Source organism: Aotus nancymaae, unplaced genomic scaffold, assembly GCF_030222135.1.
Source record: "Aotus nancymaae isolate 86718 unplaced genomic scaffold, 86718_ANA_hifiasm-v0.15.2.pri h1tg000019l, whole genome shotgun sequence".
Lineage (NCBI taxonomy): Eukaryota > Metazoa > Chordata > Mammalia > Primates > Aotidae > Aotus > Aotus nancymaae.
The window spans coordinates 31939036-31956773 of NW_026988431.1; the positions used below are offsets into that span (position 1 = coordinate 31939036).

The following is a 17738-nucleotide window of genomic DNA, read 5'->3' on the forward strand; positions in this document are numbered from 1 at the left end:
GCTGGAGTACAGTGGTGCGATCTCAGCTTACTGCAACTTCTGCCTCCCAGGTTCAAGTGATTCTCCTGCCTCAGCCTCTTGAACATGTGGAATTACAGACTCACGTCACCACACCAGGCTAATTTTTGTATTTTTAGTAGAGACGGGGATTCACTATGTTGACTAGGCAGGCTGGTCTTGAAGTCCTGACCTCAGGTGATCTGCCCACCTTGGCCTCCCAAAGTGTTGGGATTACTGGTGTGAACCACTGTGCCTGGATGCAGACCGCTTTTTCTAAGTTGATTTTTCTCCATTTGTTTTGGTCTCTAACTTTTATGTTGGAGTCTTACTTCAGGTATCAGTAATACTTGGGTGATTGATAGCTAAAAACCCTGAATTGATTGGGATTTGCAGACTTTGAATTTCATTACATTATGGTCCAAGTGAGCCTTTTTTATTTTGAGAAATCTCTGATGTCTAGATGTTTCCTCTTGGGTCAGGTTCATCAGGGAAAACTCAGTTTGCCTGAGGGTTGAAGGATGGCCACTCCTTTTTGTTTTGTTTTGGTGTGAGGGAGTGGACTATCGTTCCCCCATTTTTGGTTGAGTACATAGACCTTTAATTATACCTGGTGACTCCTAGTTCAGGGACTCTGAAAAAACAAAAACAAAGCTGGCTCACACGTGTTAATCCCAGCACTTCGGGAGGCTGAGGCGGGCAAATTGTCTGAGTCCAGGAGTTTGAGACTAGCCTGGGCAACATGGTGAAACCACATCTCTACAAAAAATACACAATTTAGCTGGGTGTGGTGGTGTGCCTATAGTCCCAGATACTTGAGAGGCTGAGGTGGGAGGATTACTTGAGCCCAGGAGGCAGAGACTGCAGTGAGCCATGATGGAGATTGTGCCATTGCACTGCAGCCTGGGTGACAGAGTAAGACCCTGTCTCAAAAACACAAAACAAAACCCCCAAAAAGCCCTTTCTAAAGAATAAACCAACAGACTTCTGTTTTTGAGAGTAGGTAGCCAACCATCAGGTAGATTTGGATAGCTTCTAAGGATGTATCTGCTTCTCAGACAGCTTTCTCTCAGTCTTCGTTAATTTTCTCTTCTATCCAGTTCAGGCAGTACCTGGTGCTGCCAGTTTCTGTATACTTTGAGGATTCCAAGATATATATTGGGGTTTTCAATTCAGGGTTTAGGCTTCACCTTTCTAAAATTTACTAAGTGAATTAGTTACCAGTTGTCCGTATTTTAGCTTCTGAAATTTTGTTGCTACTGTTTGCTTTTCTGTATATTTTGCTCTTGTTGGTTAGTTTCCTAAAATAATTTATGTATTAAATCCACTGTTTTAATTATCACCTCTCCAAAACCCTATTTTTACTGCCCTAAGAATGGTTTTTACATTTTTAAAGGGCTGGAAAAAAGTGGGTATGTGACAAAGACTCAAGCCCACAGAGATTAAAATGTTTACTTTTTTTTTTTTAACAGAATAAGTTTACCTACTCTGTTCTTGTTATAAAGTTCCTGATTTCCTTTAATAAAGCTGTTTTTAGACTACTACTAGTTTTATTTCTATAAAAAAGCTTCAGTTTATAATCCTGAAACTTCCTGAAGCTGTCTGATTTAGTCTAATGCATATCATGGGAGTTATAAGTAAAAATTGCTAGGATATACTCTGCCCTCCAACGGATGAGATACTTTTTTTTTCCCAAATTTAAAAATATGGAACGCTTCACAAATCTGTGTGTCATCCTTCCACAGGGGCCATACTAATCTTCTCTGTAGTGTTCCAGTGTTAGTACATGTGCTGCTAAAGTAAGCATGAGATACTTCTTTAACGTAAAATCTTAAAGAGTAAGGAAAACAAAACGTTGAAGGAAGAAATCATATAACACATAATACGTATATGCATGCATTGTTCTTGTCATCTAAGTGCAGAGCATAGGAGTCTCATATACTTTAAAGAAGGCTGATTTTAAAAAAAGTGGCTCATTTGAAATGATTTGGGCCTGTTCTTTTGGGCCTACACCTGCCCTTTTCTCCATTCTTCATAGTTAGCAAATCATAGCTGAGGGAATAAATTGGCTTTAGGTAAGAAGTTGTTTGAGGTGGTAATATACATATATATTTATATATACGTGTGTGTTGTCTGTGTTTGTATATTTTCCCTTGATGTCAGTCAGAGATGAGAGGGAGAATTAATGTGGGTCATGTGTTATACTGAATTACATTATCCAGGAAATAGAGTAAGATGGTGTTTCTCTTTAAGTCCTGGCTTCCAGAAAGCTCGGGTATGTTTAATCTTAATTGTATGAGCAATGTAATTTCTAGTAATTATACAAGGCTTCTTGTATAATTATGGTTTTCTTTCTTCTAAATGATGTCTTTGTCATTTATCATTGTAATTTTTTAATATGTATATCTTAGACTTGGGTTTTTTTTTTTTTTTTCCTGACAGGATCTGGCTCTGTCACCGAGTTGGAGGGCAGTGGCGTGATCTTGGCGCATTGCAACTGCCACCTCCTGGGCTCAAGCGATCCTCCCACTTTAGCCTCCCAAGTAGCTGGGACTACAGTCATGTGCTGCCTTGACTGGCCAAGTTTTGTAATTTTTGTAGAGGTGGGTTTTTGCCATGTTGCCCAGGCTGGACTTCAGCTTCTGGGCTCAAGTGATCTGCCTGCCTTGGCCTCCCAAAGTGCTGGTATTTACAGGGGTGAGCCACTGTGTCTGGCCAGTTTCTATGAACCTGTAAACTTATGCACACTTAAAAAAAAATGGGATCACATGCTGTACTTTGTTTCCTAACTTGGCTTTTATGAATATCCTTCCATGTCAGTGTATGTATAAATCTTACGGTTTCTTTTTTTTTTTTAACCAAAAAGCTTTGCCTACTTTGTCTCTGTTATAAAGTTCTTGATTTTCTTTAATAAATCTGTTTCTACTTTTATTCCTACAAAGAATATACATATAATCTTTTAGCTTGCTAAAAATTTCATTTTTTTTCTCATCTCTAGTATGGGAATAATACTTAGTCAAAGGATAGCTGTAAGGCTTCAATAAGAATTTACAAATCAATGTAACTGCAAAGCAGTGTTTGGTGCTCATGAAGAGCTTGTCTGGATCTCCCTTCCTGCCTAAGATCAATTTCTCAATGTAAAATAACTGATTTCAAAGATACAGATGTTTAAAGACACTTTTACCACAGTGTTTCTTAACTCTGTGTTAACATTCTTTTCTAATCTTTGCCAGCATGGTAGGCAAAAAATGGATAGAACTAAAAGGAGAATTAGACAAATCTCTAAGCATAATATGGGATATTTCAGCATGCTTCTCTGAGTAATTAGAATAATGAGACAAAATATATAAAAGATTTAAACACTGTAATTAACAAATGAATCTAATTGACATGCATTGAACATTTCACCTAATACCTACAGAATGCAGATTTTTTTCCAAGTGCCTATGGAAGTTTCCGAAATTGACACATGCTGGACAATAAAAAAGATCAAAATAATCAATTCTAGAGTGTTTTCTGACATACTGGAATTTAGCCAGAAATGGATTACCAAAAAAACTAAAAAATTCTCACCTGTTTGAAAATAAGTTATATTCCTGAGTAACTCAGGGATTAGAGAAGAAATAACATTAAACTGTTTTGAACTAAACTATCAAAACAAAGTATAACTTAAGGGATACGTATAGAGCCATGCTTAGAGGAAGAGTAGTACATAGCCTTCAAATCTATACATCAGAAAGAATGAAGGCTAAAAATAATTGAAAGGACTTCTAAGTAAAGATGGCTGAGTGAAAGATACATTTACTTTTACTCCCTTTGACAGTCCAGCAAGGTGACAGTAAAGGATACTTTTAGAAGATTTGTACTACACAAGTAAAGAGAATGGAAGAAGAGATAGCAGCAATAAAATTTGGAAGCTGGAAAGCAAGTGAACTGATGGTAAACTTCTTAGTGGACTTAAAAATGTTCAATCCTAACTGGCAGGAGCAAAAGTAGAAAATAGTCCTCAGGTTCAGGAATTGGCAGCATCAGGCAATTTTTGGCAGGGAGGAGGTGAGAGTGTTGCTAAAAATAGGATTTCTTGAAAATCTGTTTAAGAAGCAGCTCAATCATAATAGCCCAAAAGTAGAAGCAACTCAGATATCCATCAGCTGATAAATGGTTACATACACTGTGTATTCACACAATTGCATACTATCTGACAGTAAAAAGGAATACAGAACTGATACATATTATATAACATGATGAACCTTGAAAGCATTATGTTGTGAAAGAAGCCAGTCACAAACAACCATAGTATTATATGATACGTGCTGTAACATAGATAAACCTTTAAAACATACTAAGTAGGCTGGACATGGTGGCTCACACCTGTAATCCCAGCACTTTGGGAGGCCAAGGTGGGCAGATCACTTGAGTTTAGGAGTTTGAGAGCAGCCTGGCCAACATGGACTCTACTAAAAATACAAAAATTAGTTAGACGTGGTGGTGGGCACCTATAATCCCAGCTACACAGGAGGCTGATGCAGGAGAATAGTTTGAACCTGGGAAATGGAGGTTGCAGTAAGCCGAGATAGCAACACTGCACCATCTAGCCTGGGTGACAGAGCAAGACTCTATGTCAAAAACAAACAAACAAACAAACATGCTAAGTATACTAAAGACCACATTGTATGATTCCATTTGTATGAATTGTCCAGAAAAATGTGTATTTGTAGGGATAGAGTGGTTGCATAGGACTGGGAGTAGGGGAGGTTAGAGGGAAATGGGAAGTGACACCAGGGTATGGAATTTCTTTTTGAGGTGACAAAAATGTTCTAAAATTGATTGTAATAATAGTTGCACAACTCTGAATAGACTAAAAAATGTTGAATTGTACACTTCAAATGGGTGAGTTTTATGATAGCTGTGTTATATCTCAATAAAGCTTTTTTTTTTTTAAGCTTGAATCTAGATTCCTTTCTTAGTTTGTATCGCTGAGTGACTGCCACCTTGACCATCACAGCAGAAGACTGAAGATTGTTTCTGACACTGAGGGTGGGCACTAGACACAGTTGGAGGTCAAGTGTTCTACAGAAAACACTGAATTAAGTTAAAGTGCTCAATATTGAGATCCTTACTGAGGCCTCTTGTCTTTGGCTTCTAGAATTCTGGCAATCAACTAGCAATTTAGAGGATAGTTCTCTTACTGGCCCAAGAAGAGAATGTATGTTATTTACAGCAGCTTGTATGGCCCTCCTTTTAAATATGAGGAGATAATCAAGGATCACCAGACCTAGGACGAAAGCTTCTCATATGAGAAACCAAAAGAAATAAAAAAGGAACAATCAGAACAAAAAAAGGCTCAATAGAAGACTCAATGGAAAGGTTGAAGTTAGAGTGAAGGAGACCTTTTATAAAGTAGAGGAAAGGTGGAAAATAAGTAAGAAAAGAAAAATTAATTGACGCCTGTAATCCCAGCACTTTGGGAGGCCAAGGCGGGCAGATCATCTGAGGTCAGGAGTTCGAGACCAGCCTAACCAACATGCAGAAACCTCATCTCTACTAAAAATACAAAAAAAATTAGCTGGGCGTGGTGGTGCATGCCTGTAATTCCACCTACTTGGGAGTCTGATGCAGGAGAATTGCTTGAACCTGGGAGGCAGAGGTTGCAGTGAGCTGAGATCATGCCACTGCACTCCAGCCTGGGCAACAAGAGTGAGACAAGAAACCCCGTCTCTACTAAAAAATATAAAAAATTAGCTGGGCATGGTGGCGCGTGCCTGTAATCTCAGCTACTCAGGAGGCTGAGGCAGGAGAATTGCCTGAACCCAGGAGGCCGAGGTTGAGGTGAGCCGAGATCACGCCATTGCACTCCAACCTGGGTAACAAGAGCAAAACTCTGTCTCAAAAAAAGAAAATTAAAAGGTCAGTTGGAGGTCAACTTCCAAATAACAGAAGTACTAGTAGGCAACAGAGAAAAGAGGGAATTATCAGTAAAATATTCAAGAAAAGTATTATTTCTTTGAGATGGGGTCTCGCTCTGTCGCCCAGGTTGGAGTGCAGTGGCGCGATGTCAGCTCACTGCAACCTCTGCCTCCCGGGTTCAAGCTATTCTTCTGCCTCAGCCTCCTGAGTAGCTGGGACTACAGGTGCACACCACCACGCCTGGCTAATTTTTGTATTTTTAGTAGAGATGGAGTTTCACCATTTTGGCCAAACCAGTCTCGAACTCCTGACCTTGTGATCCGTCTGCCTCGGCCTCCCAAAGTGCTGGGATTACAGGCATGAGCCACCGCACCCGGCCTCTATTATATTTTTTATTGTGGTAAACTGCATAAGCATAAAGTTGAACATTTTAATAATTTTAAGCATACAGTTCAATATTGTTAAGTATATTAACATTATTGTATAACCAATCCCCAGAACTTTCTCATCTTGTAAAACTGATACTCTATACATACTAACAAGTCCCCAAGTCTCCCCTCTTCCTAGCCCCTGGCAACCGCTGTTCTTTATGTTTCTCTTTTATGTTTATATGAATTTGTTTGCTCTAGGTACCTCATATAAGTGGAATCATGTATTGTCTTTTCGTGACTGGCTTAATTTCACTTAGCTTAATGTCCTGAAGGTTTACCATTTTGTAGGACATGTCAAAATTTTCTTCCTTGTTAAGGCCAAATAATATTCCATTGCTTATATATACCACATTTTGTTTATCCATTCATTTGTTGATGAGCAGCTTGTGTTGCTTCCACGTTTTAGCTGTTAAGTGTAGTGTTGCTATGAACACGGGTATAGAAATATCTGTTCAGGTTCCTGCTTTCAGTTTTTTTGATATATACCCAGAAGTTGAATTGCTGGATTGTATGGTAATCTACCTTTTATTTTTGGGGAACCACCATACTGTTTTCCGTAACAGCTGCACCATTTTATATTACCACCAATAGTGTAAAAGGTTCCAGTTTCACCACATTTTCACCAACCCTTGCTTTCTGTTTTTTTTTTTTCTTAATAGTAGCTATCTTAATGGTGATATATCTGTGATTTTGATTTGCATTTTCTTTTTTTTTTTTGAGACAGAGTTTCACTCGTTACCCAGGCCGGAGTGCAATGGCGCGATCTCGGCTCACTGCAACCTCCGCCTCCTGAGTTCAGGCAATTCTCCTGCCTCAGCCTCCTGAGTAGCTGGGATTACAGGCACGCGCCACCATGCCCAGCTAATTTTTTGTGTAATATAGTTGCACAAATATTACAAATACTAACACAAATTGATTGTAATAATAGTTGCACAAATACGGGGTTTCACCATGTTGACCAGGATGGTCTCGATCTCTTGACCTCGTGATCCACCCGCCTCGGCCTCCCAAAGTGCTGGGATTATAGGCTTGAGCCACCGCGCCCGGCTGATTTGCATTTTCTTAATGGCAAGTGATGAGCATCTTTTCATATGCTTGTTGGCTATTTGTATATATTTTGAGAAATGTAAGTTCTTTGTCCATTTTTCATTTGGGTTATGTTTTTGTTGAGTCTGAACTGGTCTTTTTATTTTTACTTTTGTCTATCCATTTAACTCATTCTTCACACAGCAGCCAGAGAAATGTTTTTAAGATTTCTGCATTAATGATATAACAATAAATCTTACTTGGCAGCGTAATACAGTGGAAGTTTACATTATTTTCTCACATTGCAGTTCTCTCTCTCTCTCCCCCTCTGTGTGTGTGTGTGTGTGTGTGTGTGTGTGTGTGTGTGTGTGTGTGTTGAGGGTCAGTTTTGCTTCATGCAGTCACTTGGAGGACAGGCTCCTGTATCTTATGTCATCACCTTAATCAGCTTTGGCTTCTCAGATTGTTTTGAAAGGGGAAATGTGTGTGGAGAAAGGGTCCAGGCTAGAAGTAGCTTATATCACTTTTACCCACTCAGTTTCATTGGTCAGAACTGAGTCACGTGATCCTACCTAATTGCAGGGGTGGCTGAGAAATGTAGTATAGCAGTGTTCTAATGAAGAGAACACAATCATTAGTGAGTACTAGCAGTCTCTGTCACAGCATGTATTGGATTATAACTTCTTTGCTTAAAACCCTTCTTATTACGTGACTTTTTTTTTTGAGATAGAGTCTCATTCTGTTGCCCAGGCTGTAGTGCAGTGGTGTGATCTCAGCTTATTGCAACCTCTGCCTCCCAGGTTCAAGCAATTCTTGTGCCTCAACCTCCCAAGTGGCTGGGATTACAGGCATGCACCACCACGCCCAGCTAATTTTTTGTGTTTTTTGGTGGATACGGGTTTTCACCATGTTGGCCAAGGCTGGTCTTGAACTCCTGGCATCAAGTGGTCTGTCCACCTTGGCCTCCCAAAGTGCTGGAATTACAGGCATGAGCCCCTGTGCCCAGCCTACTTCTTACTACTTCTTATTACATGTAGAATAAAATTGGCCCCAGTCTCTTCCAATCTCTGTTTTGTATCACTTTTGCCCTTGTTCTCTAGCCACGTTAGACTTGGTCATTTTCTATGACATGAGATTTTTTTTCCCCCTCCTGGAACCTGTGTGCTTTGCAGTTTCCTTTGTGTGGAGCACTCTACTTTAAATATTTACATGTCTGCCTCCTCTTCATCCTTAAAATGTCCGCTTAAATTTTATCTCTAACTAAAAGCTCTAACTAAAGTAGCACTTACACTCTCTGTCCTTTATGATAGCACTGTTTTAATCGTTGTCACAGCATTTCCCACTATCTATAATTACTTTATTTGAAAAAAATTTATTTCCTCTGCTAGAAAGAGGTGCCTGTCTTGCTCACTGTTGTATCCCTGCATTAACTGGCCAATGCTTAGGATGCATTAGTCATTCAGTAAATATGTTGTGGGAGGGAATCAATATTATATAGAACAGACTGAAATGGAGATAGTTGAATTTTAATTGAGGGCTCTTATGATCATTTAGATGAGTTGCTGAAGGCTTGAGTTTTAGTGGCGGCAGTGTAAATGGAACAGAAAAGAATGGCTGAGAGACATTTCAAGAGAAAAACCAATACAAATTGATGCGTGACTTAAGGGGAGCCTGGTTGAATTGGAAGATAATGATTTATAATAGATTGGTAAAGAGGATAGAAGAGCTGGATTTTTGGAGCTGATGAGTTGGGATTGATGCATATTCAATTTGAGATGATGACAAGACATTTAAGTAGAAATATTGAGGAACAGTAGCTTGGATTAGAGAACACAATTGAAATTACAGTCTAGGCCAGAGGTGATAAGATGAAGTCATAAAACTGAATGAGCTATCTAGAAAGAGAGTATATGTGAGAAGAGCAGATAGCTCAGTGGAAGGAAAATGAGGAGCCAGAAATGGAAACCAGAAGCAGGTGGCATGGAGGGAGGGAAACCAATTTAATATAGGGAGTAAGGAAACCAGCAGTTTCAAGAAAGAGGGATGATTAGGTTGGCTGCCTCCAACATAGCTATTCCTTTTCATATGCATTTGAAAGTTTTGAAATGTTACCTTTTATTAAGTAGTTTGAGATCAGAGGGTACCTTGGGTTTTATTCTATGAGAAAGTATAGCTTAATGAGAATGACAAAGTACACCTTTGAGTTCTTGTCTTTTTTTTGAGACAGGGTCTTGCTCTATGGCCCAAGCTGGAGTGTAGTGGTCCAGTCTTGCTCACTGCAACTTCTGCCTCCTGGGTTTGAGCTATTGTCATGCTGCAGCCTCCCAAGTAGCTGGGATTACAGACGCGTGCCACTCTGCCCAGCTAATTTCTGTATTTTTAGTAGAGATGGGGTTTCATCATGTTGGCCAGGCTGGTCTTGAACTCCTGACCTCAGGTGATTCTTATGCCTTGGCCTCCCAAAGTGCTGGGATTACAGGCTTGAGCCACTGTGCCTGGCGTTGTGTTTTTTTTTTTTTTTTTTTTTTTTCCTTTTCCTTTTTTGAGAGGGAGTCTCACTCTTACCCAGGCTGGAGTGCAGTGGCATGATCTCGGGTCACTGCAACCTCCACCTCCTGGGTTCAAAGGATTCTCCTGCCTCAGCCTCCCGAGTAGGTGAGATTACAGGCACCCACCACCATGCCTGGCTAATTTTTGTGTTTTTAGTGGAGATGGATTTTCACCATGTTGGGCAGGCTAGTCTCGAACTCGTGACCTCAAGTGATCTGCCTGCCTTGGCCTCCCAAATTGTTGGGATTACAGATGTAAGCCACTGCGCCCAACTGAGTCCTTGTGTTTTAGAGGTATCTACTTAAATATTTATGAATGAAAATATTTATTTTTTAGAAGTATACACTGAAATATTTACAGATAGAAGTTTTTTGCTTCAGAATACTTAAGGAAGCAGGAATTGGTGAGAATATGGATATCATGGCCATGGACAAGTTTGGGCCGTGAGTTGATGATTGTAGCTACATGGTGGAGTTAAGGGGTTTGCTGTCTTTAATGTGTGCTTGAAATTTTACATAATAGAAATTATAAAAGGAGGGAATTGTCTTTTTCAGTTATAACCTTGGGCACATTATTTAAACTTTTTTGAGATGGGGTCTTGCTCTGTCACCCAGGCTGGAGGGCAGTGGCTTGATCCACTTCAGCTCCTTAAGTAGCTGGGACTAAAGGTGCATGCCACCATGGCTGGTTAATTTTTGTAGTTTTTGTAGAGATGGAATTTTGCCATTTGCCCAGGCTGGTCTTGAACTCCTGGGCTCAAGTGATTTGCCTGTCTCAGCCTCCTAAAGTGCTGGGATTATAAATGTAAGCCACTGCACCCAGCCTAGTTAAACCTTTGAAGCCTTAGTTTCTTCCTTTAAAAATGGTGATATTAATATTGACTTTATCAGTTTGGTGTGGTGATTAATCACAATATTAAAACCACTTAGCATACTTACTCTGTGCACTCATTGTCCAGTAAATATTTCTAAAGTGAAATCCAGTGAGATAATATAGTTAGGCATCAAGGTTAAGGGGTTTGCAGAGGGAGAAAAGGTTCTGGACTCTTTGTAGCAACCTTTCTTAAGAGAAATGTTCCTTTAGAATGTTGTAAAGTTAGAATGGCTAACTTAAAATCTTCCGTAGAGATAACATTTATTTATTTTGACATGTTTTTAGTAGGAGTTTTCTGATCTGAACATGTACAAAATCAGCAGTACAGTGGCATTTCATCTATTCTTAACCACATCCTTTTACTGACTCTTATTCCGGAAGCATTTATAAGGCAGGTGCCCCTTTGAAAGATACTGTCATTTAAAGTAGTTTAAAAGTAAATTTTCATTTAACATTAAAATCAAATGAGGGAATACTTAAAATGGAAGCATGGTTTAATAAAATTGTATTAACACCAACTTTTTAGAGCCCCTGACTTAATGTATATATATTTTTTGTAGTAACTTGGCTATGGATAGTGTATATTTATCCTTTTTTTTTTCTTTTCCAGTAAAACTTGGTTATGGTTAGTATATACTTGTCCTTTGGTATCCATGGGGTATTGATTCCTAGACTCCTTGAAGATACCAAACTTTGAGATGCTCTAGTCTCTTATGTAAAATGGGATAGTATTTACATTTAACCTATGCACAGTCTCCTGGGTGCTTGAACTCATCTCTATATTACCTAATACATTGTAAATAGTATTTAGGTAGTAATACTATATTGTTCAAAGAATAATGACAAGGAAAAAAGGTCTGTATATGTTCAATACAGATGTGTTTTTTTCTGGAATGTTTTCAATCCACAGCTGGTTGAATTCATGGATGCGGAACCCATAGATACAGAGGGCCAACTGTACTAAGGAATTCCAGTCACAGTCTGTAGATATCATACAAGTTTGTCTTCAGATAAACAAGAGACCTGTTAACACAAAGGAAGCTTTCTTGTATACCTTTTCATTCTCATGTTTTTAAAGTTTCTTCTTTTTTTGTTTAGGGAACTTTGATAAATTACTTAGGCAGAGTTTGGAACTGTCCTGTAGCTATATAATCAGTCATTTTTTTCTTATCTTTTTTTTTGCTTTTGAGATGGAGTTTCACTCTTGCTGCAGGTGCAATCTTGGCTCACTGCAACTTCCATCTCCTGGGTTCAAGTGATTCTCCTACCTCAGCCTCCCAAGTAGCTGGGGTTACAGGCGTGCACCACCACACCCAGCTAATTTTTGTGTTATTAGTAGAGACAGAGTAACACCATGTTGGCCAGGCTGGTGATCCACCTGCCTTGGCCTCCCAACGTGCTAGGATTAGAGATGTGAACCACTGCACCTAGCCCCTATCTTTTATATTGTATTTTATTTCTTTAGAAATGAAGTTTCACTGTGTTTTCCAGACTGGAGTGCAGTGGCTGTTCATAGGCACTATCATAGTGCACTGTGGCTTCCAACTCTTGGCCTCAAGCAGTCTTCCCACCTTATCCTCTTGAGTAGATGGGACTACAGGAGTGCACCACCATGCTCAGCAATTTTTTTCTATCTTAACATAAAATGGCAAAAAATTACTCTTGCCTTTCTCCTGATAAATAGCAGCCTAAGTTAGACTGGTAGTTTGGAATAAAGGATATAGTAAAAAGGAAGGTGAGGAAAGAAGTATTTTAAAATGAAGGCAGAAAGGAGAAAATGAAGTTGGGAGATAAAGTTTATATTTTCCTGTGCCTTAATATCAACTTGCAGTGAATTAGTTGAAAATTGCTTTGCCAGTTATATGTAATTGGTGACTTTTAGGTTATTTGCCACCTGGAACAGACATAACGTCTTTAACATAAAATTCAGATACAACTGTCATTGAATTTATATTTCCATAAAATTGGTGGTGGAAGTTTTAGCATTAGGTAGGAGAATAGGACAGGGAAAGAGAGCTATGTCTCAGGCTCTGTATTAAGTGTTTTACATATTTTGTTAAATCCTCACAGCAACCCTGTAGGTAGGTGTTACTGAAGCACAGAGTTTAGATAACTTGCTTAATGTTACACAGATAATAAATGACAGAGCAAGAATTCAAACTGTAATGTTTCTGTTCTCGTTATCTTTTAGTCATTCTGTTGCTTTTTTTTTTTTTGAGGCAGAGTCTTGCTCTTGTCGCCCAGGCTGGAGTACAGTGGCACGATCTCAGCTCACTGCAACCTCCACCTCCTGGGTTCAAGTGATTCTTCTGCCTCAGCCTCCCAGGTAGCTGGGATTACAGTCGCCTGCCACCGTGCCTGGCTAATTTTTGTATTTTTAGTAGAGATGGGGTTTTGCCATGTTGGCCAGGCTGGTTTCTAATTCCTGCCTTCAGGTGATCCATCTTCCTCCACCTCCCAAAGTGCTGGGATTACAAGCGTGAGTCACCTCACCTGGCCCCCCTTGCTTTATTTTCTGGTTCCATTCAGTCATTAGTCTTGTTGGTTTTTTAAAAAAAAGTTTTATTGAGATATGATTCACATACTATACAGTTCACTCATTTAAAGTATACAGTTCAGCTTTTAATATATTCAGAGTTGTGCAGCCATCACCACAATATTAAAACATTTTCATCACCCCCCCAAATCAATGCCATACTCATTAGTTGTCTCCCCTAACCTCCCCTCTCCCTGTTCTAGGAAACCATTAATCTGCCTTCTGTCTCTATATATTTGCTCATTCTGGACCTTTCATGTAAATGGAATCATTTATGTGGTCCTTTGTGACTGCTTTCTTTACTTAGCTCAATGGTTTTTTAATTTTTTTCTTTATCTTTTTTGAGACAAGGTCTTGCTCTGTTGCTCAGACTGTAGTGCAATGCTTGATCGTGGCTCACTGCAACCTCTACCATCCAGGCTTAGGTGATCCTCCTACTTCAATCCCCTGAGTAGCTGGAACTGCAGGCGTGTGCCAGCATGCCAGGTTAATTTTTTGATTTTTGTTGTTGTTGTTGAGATAGTCTCACTAGTCTCACTATATTGCCCAGGCTAGTCTTGAACTCCTGGGCTCAAATGATCCTCTCACCTCTGCCTCCCAAAGTGTTAGGGTTATAGGCGTGAGCCACCACACCCAGCAGCTTGATATATTTAAGGTTCATCCATGTTATAGCACATATTGGTACTTCATTTCTTTTTATTGCTGAATAATATTTCATTTTATGGTTAATACCACATTTTATTTATCCATTCAGTAGTTTACAGACATTTAAGTTCTTTCTCCTTTATGGCTATTGTGAATAATATGGCTATTAGCATTCATGTACATGTTTTAAAAAAATTATTGTGGTAAGACATAAGTAACATAAAGTTTACCATTTTAACCATTTTTAAGTGTATGGTATTAAGTATGTTCACATTGTTATGCAACCATCACCACCATCTATTTGCATAACTTTTTCATTTTTGCCACTTGAAACTCTGTACCCATAAAACAACAACTCCCAAGTCTCCCATCCTCCCAACTTCTGGCAACTACCATTCCAGTTTCTATCTCTATGAATTTGACAACTCCTGGAACCGCATATAAGTGAAATAAATCATAAAATATTTGTCCTTTATGACTGGTTTATTTCACTGCATACAATGTCTTCAGAGTTTATTCACATTGTAGCATGTGTCAAAGTTTCTCCCCCACCAAAGGCTGGTACTGTTCCATTGAATCTATATTTACATGTTGTTTACTCATTCAACTGATGATGGACACTGAGATGGAGTTTTGCTCTTGTTTCCCAGGCTGGAGTGCAATGGTGTGATCTCGGCTCATTGCAACTTCTATCTCCCGGGTTCAAGTAATTCTCTTGCCTCAGCCTCCCAAATAGCTGGGATTACAGGCATGCACCACCACACCTGGTTAATTTTGTATTTTTAATAGAGGGGTTTTGCCATGTTGGTCAGGCTGATCTTGAATTCCTGACCTCAGCTGACCCAGCCGCTTCAGCCTCCCAAAGTGCTGGGATTACAGGTGTGAGCCACCACGCGTGGCCTGATGATGGACACACTGGTTGCTTCCACTTTTTGGCTATTGTGAATAATGCGGTTAAGAACATGGGTGTACAAATATCTATTTGAGTTCTCTTTTACTTCTTTTGGGTTTATATCCAGAAGTGAGATTGCTGGATCATATGGTAATTCTGTTTCTGATTTTTTGAAGTACTGCCATTTGGGTTTCCACAGTGGCTGTACCATGTTATCTTCCCATCAGCAATGCACAAGGGTTCTAATTTTTTACATTTTCACCAACACTTGTTATTTTCTGTCTTCTTTTTAAAATAATAGCCATGGTGATTGTTGTGAGGTAGAATTATCTCATTGTGCTTTTGATTTGCATTTTTCTAATGGCTAGTGATATGATCATCTCTTTATGTGTGTATTCATTATTTGCATATCTTCTTTGGAGAAGTATCCAAGTCCTTTGCCCATTTTTGTGTTGATTTTTAATTTGATTCTTTTAGAGACAAAGTCTTAACTGTATCACTCAGGCTGGACTGCAGTGACATGATCATGGCTTGTTGTAATCTCATCCTCCTTGGCTCAAGTGATCCTTCTGTCTCTAGGACTATACATGCATGCCACTGCCTGGCTCATTTATTTATTTTTTTTGTAGAGATGGGAGTCTCACTATGTTGCCTAGGCTGGTCTTGAACTTTTAGCCTCAAGGGATCCTCCCGCCTCAGCCTCCCAAAGTGCTGGGATTTTAGGTGTGAGCCACCACACCCAGTTGGGTTGTTTTTTGTTGTTGTTGTTGTTGACTTGTAAGAGTTCTTTTTGTATTCTGAATATCAGTCTATCAGATGTGATTTCTAAATATTCCTTTCTGTGGGTTGCCTTTTCACTCTATTAGTTTAGTGTCCTTTCATATACAAAAGATTTTTTAAAAGATTTTAATTTTGATGAACTCCAGTTTGACTCTTTTTTTGGTTGCCTGTGCTGCTGATGTCCTGGTTTATCTGGGTGGGTTCAGGTAATCACAGGAGTCCTTATCAGAGGGAATCAGTCAGTCCAAGAAAGGGATGTGATGATGAAAGCAGAAATCTTGATGATGTGGCCAAGAGCAAAGGATTGTAAGCAGCTTCTAGGAGCTGGAATAGACAAGGAACAAATTATTCTCTAGAGCCTCCTGAAGGAATTCAGGCTTTGATTATAACTCTGTAATCTACTCCTTCCAGGTTGCTGCAAATGCCAAACAGGTCTGTAAGGCCTGTTTTAGACTTATGACCTCTAGAACTGTAAGATCACAAATTTTTGTTGTTTTAAGCCACAAATTGTTGTTACACAGCAGTAGGCAACTAATACAACTAGAATCAAAGGAAAGACTGAGAGCATGAAGATTATACATGAGACTTTAAAAATACTTTATTTCAATAGGTTTTTGGGGAACCGATGGTGTTTGGTTACATGAGTAAGTTCTTTAGCGGTGATTTCTGAGCCTGGTACAACAATCACCTAAGAGCAGTGTACACTGTACCCAATGTGTAGTCTTTTATCCCTCACCCCACCACCCTTATCATTCATATGCCTTTGTGTCCTCATAGCTTAGTTCCCTCTTATGAATGAGAATATACAATGTTTGGTTTTCCATTCCTGAGTTATTTCAGTTAGAATAATGGTCTCTAATTCCATCCAGGTTGCTGCAAATGCCATTATTTCGTTTCTTTTTATGGTTGAGTAATATTCCACGGTATGTAAGTATATATCATATTTTCTTTACCCACTCGTTGATTGATGGACATTTGGGCTGGTTCTATATTTTTGCCGTTGTGAATTGTGCTGCTGTAAACATGTGTGCAAGTATCTTTTTCATATAACGACTTTTCCTCTGGTTAGATACACAGGAGTGGGATTGCTGGATCTACTTTTAGTTCTTTAAGGAATCTCCGTGTTAGTTTACATTCCCACAAACAGTGTAAAAATGTTCCCTTTTCACCACATCCACACCAACATCTATTTTTTGATTTTTTGATTTTTTGATTGTGGCCATTCTTGCAGGAGTAAGGTGGTATTACATTGTGGTTTTGATTTACATTTCCCTAATAGTGATGTTGAACATTTTTTCATATGTTTGTTGACCATTTGTAGATCTTTTTTTGAGAATTGTCTATTCATTTCCTTAGTCTATTTTTTGATGGAATTGTTTTTTTCTAGCTGGTTTGTTTGAGTTCCTCGTAGATTCTGGATATTAGTTATTTGTTGGATATATAGATTGTGAAGATTTTCTCCTACTCTGTGGGTTGTCTGTTTACTCTGCTATGTCTTTTGCTGTGTAGAAGCTTTTTAGTTTAATTCAGTCCCATCTCTTTGTCTTTGTTTTTGAGGCATAAGACTTTTGATAGAATCTACATCTTGCTTTGCTCAGATTGGCTTAAACCCTACATTGATTCTGATCCGTCATCAAGTCTTGAAGATTGCAAGCTGCAATCTCTTCCATGGAAATCTGAGAAGGGTTAATGGTATAAGCCAGTGGTACCTGCTGCTGTAACTGGTGTTGAGGCAGGAATCAATATTAATCGTTACCTTCTTTTACCACCTATTCTAGATTTCTTTTATGCCAGGTCAGCATTTAAGGTCGTTTAAGTTACTTGTGACCTTCAGGCTTTCATCCTTGTGGGACTTGAACCTTTAGTTGCCTTGCCTTTTTTGAATCATGGTTGCTATAATTTCCTGTTTACCCTATTACCAAGCATGGAAATAGCCTGCATTCCAGACAGGTTGCTTCCTAATCCCATTGTGTACAACAGGCCCTAATAATCAGGGTCACTTATCACTGCTTGTATATTTATTCCTTTCTTTGCTTGCTTGTTCATCAGTATGAGAAGCCCAGAGTGACCAAGTGGTGGTTGTGGCTTTAGGCTCTGCGAA

At 39.1% G+C, this 17738-nt stretch overlaps 1 protein-coding gene and 1 non-coding gene across 2 annotated transcripts in view; one reads left to right on the forward strand and one right to left on the reverse strand.

Moving 5' to 3' along the window:
• NCK1 (NCK adaptor protein 1) overlaps window positions 1-17738 on the forward strand; it is a 94765-nt gene that overhangs the window by 10490 nt on the left and 66537 nt on the right. The gene's annotated exons all lie outside the window — the stretch shown is intronic.
• On the reverse strand, window positions 1698-1804 carry LOC135275923 (U6 spliceosomal RNA). Its single transcript, XR_010343512.1, has one exon. It is a non-coding gene; the product is annotated as a U6 spliceosomal RNA (small nuclear RNA).